Here is a 14244-nt window from a genome sequence, read left to right on the forward strand (position 1 = left end):
TGAATAGACAACAACATAGTTTACTACTACAGGTTCTGACAAAATGTTAATTGTTACAGTCTATTTAAAAATATTTAATTTGAATTATTATTATTATTATTATTATTAAAATTCTGTTTGAATGAATTATTCAGTGACTTCACTTGAATTACTAGATGGATCAGAATCTCTTGAATTAACGATTCAATGACAAATACATTTTACTTGTTGTCAGCTACTGGTGTAACAATGCAATTGATACAATCTTTATTTGAAGCCTCAAGTTACTTTCAAAAGGTGATTAACTCTATTTTGATCACTGTATCATTGTTCGTATCCAAACTATAAAACTTTATCCCAGTACTTCTGTGATCATTTGAATTTGTAACACAGAAATAATGATACTGTGTAGTTGAAAAGAATGTGCAGCTGTTTTATACCTATACATGACAACTGCTCTCTCTGGGTCTATAGACAACTTTAACAACTACAACTAGGTCTATAGACAGCTATTACAAAAGGGTTTCTGTGTGTTAGGGTAGGGCAGCACCTGACCAGGTGTGTGTGAGTGTGCTTTTGGAGGTGTTAAACCTGATTATCCCACCTGCATCCCATAAACCACCAGTGGTCAGTCGTCCAGTAGATTTGTGTCTCACTAAAATCTGCACAATGAGCAAATGTGAACTGGAGAAAAGTTCATGCTGACCAGCAAAGTACACCATTAAAAATCTTCCCTGTAGATTTGAGTTATTAAGTCGGCCTTAAACAATAATTTAGGGCCAGTACAAGAGGTCTCAGAAGTGATAGTAAAGAATTAAATTTTATGGGCAGTTTTTTTGTAGCCTACTGCAAGGATGTGTGTGTGAAAAATAGAGTAAAGTACAAGCTGGACAAAGTGTGTTAGGACTTTAAAACAATGCAGATGTTACTGAGATCACATGTGAGATATGTGATGGCCAATATCTTGCAGACTAATTTATCAGACATTGCACTTTACACATCAAATAGATTAATAAAAAATGCTCCTAAATATCTGATAAACACCTCTCGCTTTTAAATGTAAAAGCCTTGATCTTAAAAATCAATACTTTAAAGGCACAGACAATCTATATTTTTTCCTCAGTTCGGTCCAGTCGACAAAATCAGGTCAGCAAAGAAGCGTTCATACAGATAACATTAACTCTGTGCTTATTGATTATGTTAAATATTTCTCTTTGAGTCTCGTCTCATCCATATTTGAGGGTCGCAACCGTCCATTGATCTACTTACTCACATTCTCGTCTCAGCACATCTCCATTCGTTATCATTATCTGACCATTTGAAGCAAGAGAAGAAAACAATGCTGTAGATCTGCAATGAACGACCTGGGAGAATGTCAAGCACTGGTTGCTGATACACTATCATGTGTTACGAGTACAGTGGGCAAACACAGAAATCTTTTGCGCCTATAATGACTCTGTGGAGAGCTTTTAGGGTCACACACACACACACAGGTGGTATGTGAACTGAGAAGAGCTGTCTCTCGCATGCCTGATTGTTATTGTGGGCCCTGCTGGTGCACCGTTGGGCTCCTGCATTAATGCCACAGCAACAGGAAGTTAGATATTGTGTGCAACTCTGCGTGCTTTTGAGTTACTGCAGAGAGAAAAAAAACACAGGCATTTTCTCACTCACTCAATGGACTTTTTGCAGATTAAAGGACATTCTCTGCCTTATCACAAATTGCAAAGCTATGAGAGGTGTATTTAAGTGTGTAATCTATTATTGTGCATCTAAATACCTGGAGAGAATGACTCTCTTCACTTTAAGGTCAAGCCAAGTCTGGTGTGCGTGCATTTGAGCCTTACTCAAGAAGGTCAGCCATGAGAACCAACTAATGCTGTAATGCACAAAACAGGAACTGAGCAGATGCAGGCATGAAGTGATGATGTTGTTGGTTGCTAATGTCACTTTTCTTGTATAATAACTGTGTGTGTGATGTATACTGGTAATTGCTACAGTTCAGCCCAAAATGAATATTCTCTCCAACTGATAGAATACCTAAGATGATGTTTAGCTGAATGTTAACCACCATTCAAAAGTTTGGGGTCGGTAAGATTTTTTAATGTTTTTGAAAGAAGTCTCCCATGCTCAGATCAGTAAGAACAGTAATATTGAAAAATATTATTACAATATAATATGACTGTTTTGTACTTTATTTGTTATTTGTATTTGTTATGTAACTTATTCCTGTGAATTAGTTGAATTTTCATCAACCATTACTCAGTCTTCAGTGTCACATGATCCTTCAGAAATTATTCTAATATGCTGATTTGGTGCTCAAGAAACATTTCTTACTATTATCAATGTTGAAAATAGTTGTGCTGCTTAATATTTTTATGGAAATTTTCATCTTTGATGAATATAAAGATCAAAAGAACAGCATTTTGTCTTAAATATAAATCTTTTGTAACATTATAAATGTATTTACTGCCCCTTTTGATCAACTTTAAAAAAGTATTGATTTATTTATTAAATAAATAAATAAATAAATACATTTTATTATTAAATAAAATCTTGTCAATGACTTTTTTTTTTTTTTTTTTTAATACTTTAAAGGGTTCTTCAAAAATAAACAGAACAGACAAACAACACTGTCTTGGACCACACAAGCAAAAAAAAAAAAAAAAAAAAAAAGAGGTAAAGAAATAAATAATATTAAAATAATTATAATAAAGTAACTAAAAAATTATAATGATAATGATAATAAATATTTTGTTCAGTTACTATAGTAAAAACCTGCAAAACAATCAGTCAAGGTGCCCAGGAAGATGTACAGCTTTAGCCGCAGAGGAGCCACTAGGGGCTACTTGAATGGTTAACTTGTCCAAATGTCACTGACTCATTTTTAGGTGAACTATTCCTTTAAAAGGAATATTCCTAGTTTCAATACAAGTTAAGTTCTATCAACAGCATTTGTGACACTGTCACACACTTACAATGCAAGTAAAGAGCATTTTAGAGGCTTTAAATGCTGAAATGTGGCGCTTCTGGTATCCGTATGTATCATGTGAAAGTCAACAGATTTGTTGACTTAACCAGTGTTATTTGGAAACGTCTTATACATTTAAGTGTTTCTGGTGAATTTTGTTTGGGTCTAAAAGATGCATATTTATTACAAATAAGGTGAGAACTATGACAAAATTCTGTCAAAGTTCTGAACCCGAGGCATTCCTCAAACTACCCAGACCTTCCTGTTTTTTACAGTGCTTTATTGCTTTTCACACCTGCATCCCTCCGGCAATAGAGTGTGTGTGACTATATTTGCCTTTTTCACCGATACCTCAGTTAAAGTCTGCTGATATATGCTAGTAGTGTGTGTGTGTGTGTATAATCCAATTCCCGTTCAGAAACTGTGTCCTTAAGTTACAACACATGATTGCACACTTCAGATTCCCTCTCCCGTCTCTCATAAAAGAAAGGAGAAATGTTGTCCGGCTAACCCCATCATTAAACATCTCTGAGCCCGTCTTGACCCTAAACAAAGCCCTGGAATGTTGTCCCACCGGCAGAAATGCTCAGGAACGAGGGGGAGGAAAGGAAAAGAACGAGAGAATGAAAGTGTGAATCTCCTTTTTCTGACCCTCCTGCCAAGCGAAGGAGGGTGTGAAAGAAAAGGAGAGAAGGAATAGAGGCACAGAGCAATAGGCCGCTTGTCTGCGCGTGAGAAACGCATTGTAGCGACACGGCTCCTGGCTAGCATTGCTAATCACAGGAATGACCGGAATGAGACGAACCGTTCAACATAAAAGAACATCCACACAGCCCACAGTTCATTTAGACCCATCAAGCAACCCTAAGGGAACCGCAGACACATCAGTATATCTAAATATCTCAATTGAAACCATATTGTACATTATTTGACAACCCATGTCAAAGTTAACTTAATGTTTGCTACACTAAAGCATGAACTCTATATGACACATTCACCTGCCCTATAACATTTCCAGAGACATTACTGAAGACAATTATCTTTTTTTCTTCTTCTTTTTTTTTTTTTTTTTTTTTTTTTTTATAAATGTGAAATGACTGTATAGCACCACCTGGAGTCACATATTTCAGTAACATCAATGGACATTTTACTAAACCAACATTAAACTAATACAAATAACAAATACAGCCTGGGGCTGCTTCAATCAATGAATACTCTGCTAAAAATGCATATGCCAGAACTACTTCAAGCACCGCCTGTATGTGTGAAATTCAGTGTGTCATTCTCCATCTGCAATCCGAGTGTGTGCCTGAAATAATCATCTGGTTAGAGAATGATATGAATCAATTAAACATTATATTGAATCATATAGGCCTATTGAACATAATATTAAATTATATAGGCCTATTGAACATCTTCAAGCAGCTCACTGTATAAAAAAAAAAAAATCAATAAGTCACAATTGTGATCTATGCCTATTCTGATTTCACAATAAAATGAATAAACAAATATCTCTCATACTTGTGTCACAACCTTGCAAATATTTACATCAAGCACAATACAGTCCAACTGTTGCATGTGCATTTGATCTGATATCGCTCTATCAGAACATGCGAGCTGAAGATTAAGAAATCTCTCTTTTGTCAAAAGATCTCAGGAATTGTTTTTCTGTGTGTAACGTTTACTTTGAAACAAATATAGACATAACAAATATAGACATAAACAATAAATGTTTGATGAGTTTGACATTCAGAATTCACATAAATATGTGTTACAAGAATGTGTATGCATCAAGAAGAGTGCCAAAGACACAAAATCAAGAAGAAAACGTATTTTGGTTAAAAAAAAAAAAAAAAAAAAAAGGAAAAACATGTTTTTAATAATTTAAGACATACAAAATTCAACTCATTTTTTTTTTTTTAAAAGTGAGTTTAAATTAATTCAAGCCAATTTGATTAGGCTATACTTAAAAATGTAAGGCAGCAACTGAACTACAGTTTTAAAGTTGAAGTAGTTGGGATTTTTTTTTTTTTTTTTTTTTTTTTAATACAGTGAACTGTGAACAGCAATGTTTTTAATTTAAAATGTATACATCATATGTTGCACCATTTTCAATTCTGAAAAATACAGGCAATTATAGATACTTGGGAAATAAAGACTATGAGAAATAAAGTCTCAAATTGCAAGACATGAAATCACACACTGAAATATAATTTGGGGTCAGCAAGGTTTTTCTTTCTTTTAATTTTCCTTAAGGGTTTTTCTTAAGAAATTTATATTAAATTGATCCCAAGTGACAGTAAAGACATTTACATAATTACAAAATGTTTCTATTTTAAATAAATGCTGTTCTTTTGAACTTTATATTGAGGAAAGAAAAAAGTGTATCACAGTTTCCAGAAAAATATTAAGCAGTATTAATGTTGTGAGCACCAAATATATCTTGAGCACCAAATCAGTATATTAGAATGATATCTGACTATACTGAATGCTATATTCAGCTTTGCCATCGTTTAAAATGTAACAATATTTCACAATATTACTTTTCTTACTGTATTTTTGATCAAATAAATACAGCCTTGGTAAGAGACTTCTTTCAAAAACAAATATATATATTACTGACCCAAAACCCAAAACTTTTGAACTGTAGTGTATTAGGTCACAATTATGAGAAACATTGCAATTGCAAGATATATAGTGAGTGTAAAATATAAAGCAGTTTAAATTTTAATTTAAGTAGAAAAGGCTATTTAAAAGCGTATCAACTAATAGTTACATTAAATAATGTTTGGTAATGACTAAATGATTGTATTTCCTATAATTGTTTTAGAGCACAAATATATCTGGTGATCTTAAAACAACGCTTGTGTGTGCGGTTCTTTATCTGTGTGGCCTGGGGGAAGGGTTGTGTTTCATGACAACAAAGTGAAGTATATCAGTCTACCTGCTCCTACATCAGCCCTCAGGAAAACTGTGTGTGTGTGTGAATTGTGATCTATGCCTAATCTGATTTCACTATTAAACTGCACATTCTCTCATACTCGTGTCACGACCTTGCAAATATTTACAACAAGCACAATACAGTCCAACTGTTGCATGTGCATTTGATCTGATATCGCTCTATCAGAACATGCGAGCTGAAGATTAAGAAATCTCTCTTTTGTCAGAAGATCTCAGGAATTGTTTCTTTGTGTAAAGTTTACACTTTAAAACAAATGTAGACATAAACAATGAATGTTTTATGAGTTTGACATATTCAGAATTCACATAAATATGTTTCAATGTCAAGAAGAGCGCCAAAAACACAAATCAAGATGAAGAAGAAAAAAAGAGCCGGCAATTGTTTCTATATTTTCTTTGGTTACACTTTATTTTGATGGTCCCTTTTGAACATTTTGTTGACTATAAGTAACTTTGCAACTGCATGTCAACTAACTCTCATTTGAGTATTAGTAGACTGTCTGCTTAATATCTGCTAACTCTTTATTTCAATGCTCCCCCAACAGACATTTCACTGACTATAAGTAACTTTGCAAGTCAACTTATTCTAACCATAACCCTACCAGTCTACTAATACTCTACTAACACTCTAATGAGAGTTAGTAGACGTGTAGGTGCAACGTTATAGTCAACAGAATGTCTTAAATGGATCATCAAAGTAAAGTGAAACATTTTCTTTTATAATTATGATCCAATGCAATGTCACCACATTTGTTTTATTGTTTAATCTCACACACACATTGACTAACTCATATTTGTGTATGATTTGAACTATACAGCTACTATTTGATATAGATGTAAGATGCTGAGGCAGTATAACCGCATATTCATAAGCCAAATCAAACACGTAGCGTTTTCGTTCAACACCTGCTTTGTGCATTTATCCACCGTATTTTTCTAATTTTCCTTCCTCCCACCAGCAAGGTTCATGTAGCTTTCTGTCATCCCTCGTTCACATGAGAGAGAGGAAAGCTAGCGCTTTCAATCACACGCTACACAAGAGAAAAATAACAAAATGAGAGCTGAATAACAAGAGTCAGGATATACCGTCGCTCCTAGACATACGCTAATTTATTACACAGAAACAAAACAGAGTTAACGTGCTTTCAGCAAGCACTCCGTTTCTCACACAGGGTGACTGAGATGTAACAAAGAACGAGAAAAGAACGGATGAACGAACATACAAGACAGAACGGCAAAGGCCAATTAGCTAATTCACATGTTAGCCTAGCATATGACCAATTATATTGTTTGAATAGTGAGGGAATTGAAAGAGACAAACTATATAGAAAAGTGGATGGGTGAGTAGAAGAAAGAGAGAGAGAACAAGGGAAAGTGAGCTGATTAAGAGGATGTTGGGGGAAGGAAAAAAAAATGAGGCGAAAGACTAAAAGAAGAGAGGGGGTCAAGAAAACTGTGCAGTAAGAGCGCTGATCCTAGATTAGGTCATGTCATCCTTATTAGCCAGAGAAAGAAAGAAAAGAAAACAAGGGTGGGTGGACGACAGAACAAAAAAAGAGTAATCAGTTCTCAGGGTTTAATCCCAGAGAACGAGTGCGAGGTAACGTTATAATGGTGGTCTGATGAATGCCGCAGAGATCAGGCGTAATTTTCGGAAAGAATCTGAACACTTTGCCTGGGGTGTTAAATGCGCGTGTCTGTGCGCTTGCGAGCACGCTTGAGTTTAACCTGAGGTGAAAGTTACCGGTAGCAGCACTCTGCTGTTTTGACCTATTCTAAGATAACCAATGCAGCAGATAACGTGCACACACACACATGCACACACACAGCTGATAACATCTTGGGATGGGATTAGTGACAATGAGGGTAAATTTGGGAGTGAGAGGGGAGGTCAAGGGGCAGTTTGGCAGGGGAGGGGTGTTATCTTTGTGTGTATGCGTGTGTGTGTTTGTTATCTTTGTAAGAAAAAGGCCTTTGTCCATATCTTGCCCGTGCCCACACGGAGCTCACATATGGACATTTATAATGGAAAGACATTACAGAGATCAATATAGTATGTACAATACATTCTGTATTAGTATTCCATCAAATGGGGGTTTCTTCTTATATCTTAGCAGTTTTTTTTTTTTTTTAATGTGTGTGTGTGTGTGTGTGTGTGTGTGTGTGTGTACAGATATATGTGGTTTATGAGGACACAAATGTGTATAATGACATGGGTATTACAATGTAATGACGTGGCTATTACAATGTATCCTGTGTCCTCGTAAACCAAATGGCTTAAAAAAAAAAACATACTAAACTGTGTGTGTTTTTTTTTTTTTTTGTTTTGTTTTTTTTTTTTAATTCCAAAAATGCCAAAGGTTTTCTGTGATGGGTAGGTTTAAGGATAGGGTTAATGTAGGGGAATAGAATATATGGTTTGTACAGTATAAAAATCATTACGCCTATGAATAGTGCCGGTAAACCACATATTCAAGAATGTGTGTGTGTACAGGTTTATTATATTGTTGGGACAAAATGTCCCCACAAGCATAGTAAAACCTGAGATCACCTACATTGGGGACCAGTCAGCAGTCCCCATGGGGGAAATGGATTAATAAACATACTAAATTATGTTTTTTTTGAAAATGTAAAAATGCCAAAAGTTTTCTGTGATGGGTAGGTTTAAGGGTAGGGTTAATGTAGGGGGATAGAACATACAGTTTGTACAGTATAAAAACAATTACGTCTATGGAGAGTCCCTACAAGGATAGTGAACCAGACGTGTGTGTGTGTGTGTGTGTGTGTGTGTAAAACCATTTTTTTTTTTTTATCATGCCTTCAACATTTGCTATTATTCTATTATATATACAATATATACACATTTTATTAGTTTATCATTATCCTATAATATGAAAATCCATCATGAAAGTATGAATTGCCACCTTTGAATAATTGAAAAGGAAACAAATTTCCATCATAGTCATTTCCCTCATATCCATAATGTTAGTAAACACAATACGTCATTTAAGATGTGGTTGAATTGACGATGTGGAAATGTTTCAGAAAAAAGTTCTAACAGTTGGACACTGTTATTAATTAAATAGTGAGAGTGTGAAAAGTGTTTTAAGAGAGTTTATTTCCTAAAGGCCCATGGGGCCATAGCTGAAACACCCATGTAAGAAAATCAGATTTGGAAACAATAAGATGTCACAGACAAATGCTCATATGCATAATTTACTTTGAACCGGGGTAAGCCTGGGAAAGTGTGTAGGTGTGTGTGTGTAGCGGCTCTTTGTGTTTTTGTCCCAGGCTGTAGAAAGCTACAGAGGCAGATCTCCACTGATAACAGGAGCCAGCACAGGAAACAACACAATAGCAGGAGACTGAGACCCTGTAAGCAAAGAACCTTAAGAGAAGGACATTATTACGTAAAAAAAAAAAATAAAGGTTTGTGAATATCTACTGGCTAAAAATAATAAAAACTACATGGATGTAATATTTTTGTCCATTTCAAATTTAGTAAAGATGCTCAATCTACAGTTTTTTTTTTAGCAAATATCCAACTTAATTTTTAATCTCAAACTTATTGGCACTTGATGTTTGGAGAATGCTGTTCTGTTTTTGGTGAGTAAAATAATTGACTTTGCATATGTAATTCCATATAGCACCGTATTTTGTACTGTCTTCATAAGCTGGACATGAATAAATATTTAAAACGTGTCCCCATTCCTTTCGTCTCTTGTGAGAGTCAAACACATCAATTTGCACTCAAAAAAGCACAAACAGAGGACTGAAGTGTGTAGAGAAAGAAAACGGCTCCTTTATTTTAACTTCTAAGCGGTTTCACCGCAAATTGAAGCGTGAAGACGACAGCACAATTAGCAGGCGCAGAAGGAGGGATGGGAATGAGCTTGTGAAAAGCCGAGCGAAAGAAAGGCAAAAGGATACAACTTATTTGGTGCACTCTTAGCCTCTCGAATCCCACCACCAAACCCTACGTGAACGCGGACCTCGCGAAACATTTCAATCCAATAAAAACTAATGAGACGGCATTTGAATCCCAAAGGCATAGCGGAGGAAGACAGGGGGAAAAAGAGACGACAGAAAGAGAGGAAGGTCCTGGAGTGAGGGTCTGCCCCCTGCAGATCATGCCATTCTACCTCTCGCCCCCTTTTTCTCACCCGCTTTTCTCTCCCATTGAGCTCGGCGGACCTCGCCGTCTCTCAATTGGATCTTTTCTTTCCTTCACTCTTTCTTTGCACGCCTAATCCGCAGAGGAGCTGAGAAATACACTCATTAGCGAGGGGGAGAGAAAGAGAGAGGAGAACATATGGCTTTGACTTGCGATCACACTAAAAATCTCTTGTCTTTCGCCGGTTAAATAGTTTGTCTGTTTATCGGCCTTCTCAGAGAGACAAGCATATCTGAGAGCATCACAGAGAGGAAACTGTTTAAAAATGAAACACGCTTGAAGGAGAGCCACAACAATGATCCCAGAGCACTTCAGAACAAAGTCTTCCCAAGGGAAAGAAAAGGTGTTTGAGATTTTCTGTCTCGGAGAAGGAGAAAGGGGGGAAAAGGAGAGAGGACAGGCAACAGAGAGTAATGTGTATGCCACCTGTAAATGTTTCTCTGACCACTAACATTATCAGGTTTCACTTGAAGTCTCCGGCTGATCCGGCGGCTCCTTTGAACGAGGGAAAAAAGCATCTGCCCAAGGGTCTGTCCCCTTGATTTCCTCTGTTTTTTCTTTCTTCCTTTCTTTCCTTTCTTCTCCTTCACTTTAACTATTTTCAAACACAGTGAGAGAGGCAGTGTTAACGCATCTGAACCCCAGTGCTGTCAAAGGTTAACGCACACACACCTGAAGGAAAAGCTTTTAGCACAGGTATAAGGAAGGCATTCCCATAAGACCTTTCTGCAGCAGCTGTTGGTTAACAGTGTTGTGACATGTGAGGACAAAAGAGGTGTCTCAACTTTAACCTGAAGACAACAAAAACCAGAGGGATGGATTACAGACAGGACCAAGATAAAATATTTCACTCCTGAAAGAGCTTCACCGCTAATGCTGGTGTGTTGTCAATCAAGAGAAAGTCTGGAGCAGCGACGAGCCATTTATGCAACAAGTTTACATTTTATGATGTGCTGTACCAGTCAAAAAATTGTTGCTCAAGATCTTTATTTTAATTTTAAATCTAATTTTTTCAAATATATTTAAATTGAAGGATGAGTCTGCGCTGTGGAAAGCAGGGTTGCCAGATCTGCATAAAAAAAGCCCAATTGCTAATCAAAACTAGCCCAATCACGGCAAAAACTAGCCAAATCGCATACCGGGGTGGGGTCCCTATAGGTAAAAATCGCATGGGGGGTCTGGGTTGGTGGTCGTTTCAACCCGCAGACAAAAAAAACCCCAGCTGCAACAGTAAAAGTAAAAGTAGCCCAATTACATGGGAAAACTGGGTACTTGCAACACTGTGGAAAAAGGTTGATATCCCGACCTTTCCCATCTTTCTTTCCCTCAATTTTCTGCCTCCACTGTCCTAAACAAGATAAAAAAAGCCAATAATAATAAGAATTTTATTTATTGAATATTAGGTATTTATTTTGTTAATTTATATTGGAAAGAAAGAAAGAAAGACTTTTAACTGGTAATATATCAAATTTAAAAACACAGCCTTTGTCCAGTCCATGCAAAACAGCACTAAAAAAAAAACAAAAAAAAACTTTTGTTTAAATTTGACTGTTTCATTCATCATTGTTATGGCTTTGAATAAGTATCCCATGATCCTCTTTGGTGGGTGTGTCTCAAGAGCAGCGTTCCACACCGGTGGACGTTCGCTCTACCACGCAGGGGCTGATGGGTAAATGGCTTCCTCAACTAATCCCTTTAGAGACATAAACAAATATTTTACCTTTCTTCTTATTCTTCCTTGTCTTCTTGCTTTCTATTTACTTGTAATTCTAGCCTATTCTGAGCCTAAATCTAGTTCATTTTCTTTCCTCCACACGCAAATTCTAGATGAATTTAATTTTGTAGATGTGTGTATTTTCTATTTCTGAGCATTCCACAATGAAACCAGCAATATACAAATACAAATGAGACACTACACACACATTAGTTAGTCTCAGAGATTGAACCCTTTAGGACATCTACTTTGATTAAACCTCAAAAACTCATCTCATGCAGTTCAGAGCTCAATTTATTGCACTTAACCATCTCTCCAAGCACCTTCCTTTTCACTCCCTGCTGCCCTGAGTCTGGAAGAGTCCTAACTGAGTGTTAAAATATTAACAGACTGTGGCTCATTAAAATGCTGTTGTGTGTTTCACTCATAGAGACCTTTTGTTCAGCAGGACACCAGCAACAGCACCAGACCTCCAACCCCACTGCTGCTGCATCCTCTGCCCAGTGAGGGGCCTTCACCTCAGGCACGGACAGCAGCGTCCATCCCCCTTGGAGCCTGGACAGAAAAAAGGAGGGAATAAGATGGATAGATGAGTCTAAGCCTGTATATGTCCATAATGTATTCTGATACCTTCCCCCGTCTACTCTCCTTTCCTTCCCTCATTTCACTCTCTCTCTCTCTCTTTCCCGTCAGTGATCCCCTGTGCTCTAAGTGTATCCCGTCTCTCCAGGAGTCGTTGATATGGGGATTAACTCCAAAGTGTCAATCAATTCTGTTTTTCTATCTCTCTTTCTTTCAGCACACAAGTATTTAATTGACACCAAGAGAGCCAGCCAGTGTTTTGAGTCTGTTTCATCCCTGCGCTCTGCTCCAGGTCATGGGTTTTAGAGATGGAGAGAGGGTGAAGAAAGAATGAAAAGTGAACCGAGAGGAGAGGATTTGAAAGTGTAATTTCCTTGTGCACTGTAATGTTAGAAATGCATGTGGGAACTCAATTTGGCTTGGCCAATTCTTCTATAACCTGTCTGTGATGAATGATTGAACATTTAAAGCTGAAGTGAGCAAGTTTTTGGATGTTAAAAGACTTTCTCCTATCCCAGCTTAATGTGTATCCCATGAATAGCTGTGAAATCAAGAGAAATTGTAAAGCTAAAAATTGTTGGACTGAATTGAAATTTACTTTTTAAAAACAGCACTGAAAAAAAAAAAAAAAAAAAAAAAAAAAAAACATGGGGAGAAATGAGCAGTAATATTAATATGAATTAAAGCATTGATATTATTACTTTACAGCTGTCATAAAAAACATTTTTAAAAAGGAAAAAAAAAAAAAAAAAAATCCAAAAAAATATTAAGCAGCACAACTGTTTTCAATATTGATGATAATAAGAAATGTTTTTCGTGAACACCAAATCAGCATATTAGACTGATTTCTGAAGGGTCATGTGACACTGAAGACTGGAGTAATGATGCTGAAAATTCAGCTTTACCATCACAGGAATAAACTGCATTTTAAAATATATTCAAATAGAAAACATTTTAAGTTGTAATAAAATTTCACAGTATTACTGTTTTTACTGTATTTTTGATCAAACAAAATTCAGCTTTAGTGAGCACTCTTTAATTAAAAAACAAAAAACTATTAAACAGTAGTGTAAATAGTCTTAAATTTAATTTAAAATTATGTTTTTGTCATACTTAGCTAACTTATGAGAGAGATTAAACTCCCACACACAGAATATGGAGTGAAAGCGCAGCTCTATACTAATTCATTTAATCAATGACAAGCGCTCTCCTATCTCTCCATCTGTCCTTCTATTCTTTTCCTCCTCCATTTCACACCTGGAAACCCTTTCCCTCTCTCTCACCTGCTAACAGGAGTTATTTCAGGTTCATTAATCTCTGTGACCTCCTGAGGAGATGTCGTAAACACATAGATGTGTGTCACCTGGCAGCAATGCGTGAGTTGGCTTTTCTGTGTCCACACACACACACACACACACACAGAGTTTCGCTATCTTTGTGGGGACTCTCCATAGGTGCAATGGCTTTTATATTGTACAAACTGTACATTCTGTCCCCTAACCCTAAACCTACCCATCACAGAAAACTTTCTGCATTTTTACATTTTCAAAAAACATCATTTGGTATGATTTATAAGCGGTTTTCCTCATGGGGACCTAAAAATGTCCCCACAAGGATTTTGGATAAAGCCATCTTTGCGGGGACATTTTGTCCCAATAACGTAGGGTTTACCAGGACCACAAGCACACACACACACACATTATAGAACAAACCTCTAGGACAAAGGGTCTTCAGAGCAGAACTCTAAAGTCCTGTTTACACCACTGATTTGGGCAATCCATTCAAAACGAGACAACACTAAAAGCAGATGTAAAAAGGTCCAACATTCTGAGATTCCTCCACATCTGGAGGCAGTCAGAAGCA

At 36.5% G+C, this 14244-nt stretch overlaps 1 protein-coding gene across 2 annotated transcripts in view; it reads right to left on the bottom strand.

Moving 5' to 3' along the window:
* arhgap15 (Rho GTPase activating protein 15) overlaps window positions 1-14244 on the bottom strand; it is a 90090-nt gene that overhangs the window by 47208 nt on the left and 28638 nt on the right. For both annotated transcript variants that reach the window (XM_051906494.1, XM_051906496.1), the window contains exon 4: window positions 12234-12354. The gene's annotated coding sequence lies outside the window, so the exon portion shown is untranslated. The remainder of the gene's footprint in view (window positions 1-12233; window positions 12355-14244) is intronic.

Source organism: Ctenopharyngodon idella, chromosome 9 (assembly GCF_019924925.1).
Source record: "Ctenopharyngodon idella isolate HZGC_01 chromosome 9, HZGC01, whole genome shotgun sequence".
Lineage (NCBI taxonomy): Eukaryota > Metazoa > Chordata > Actinopteri > Cypriniformes > Xenocyprididae > Ctenopharyngodon > Ctenopharyngodon idella.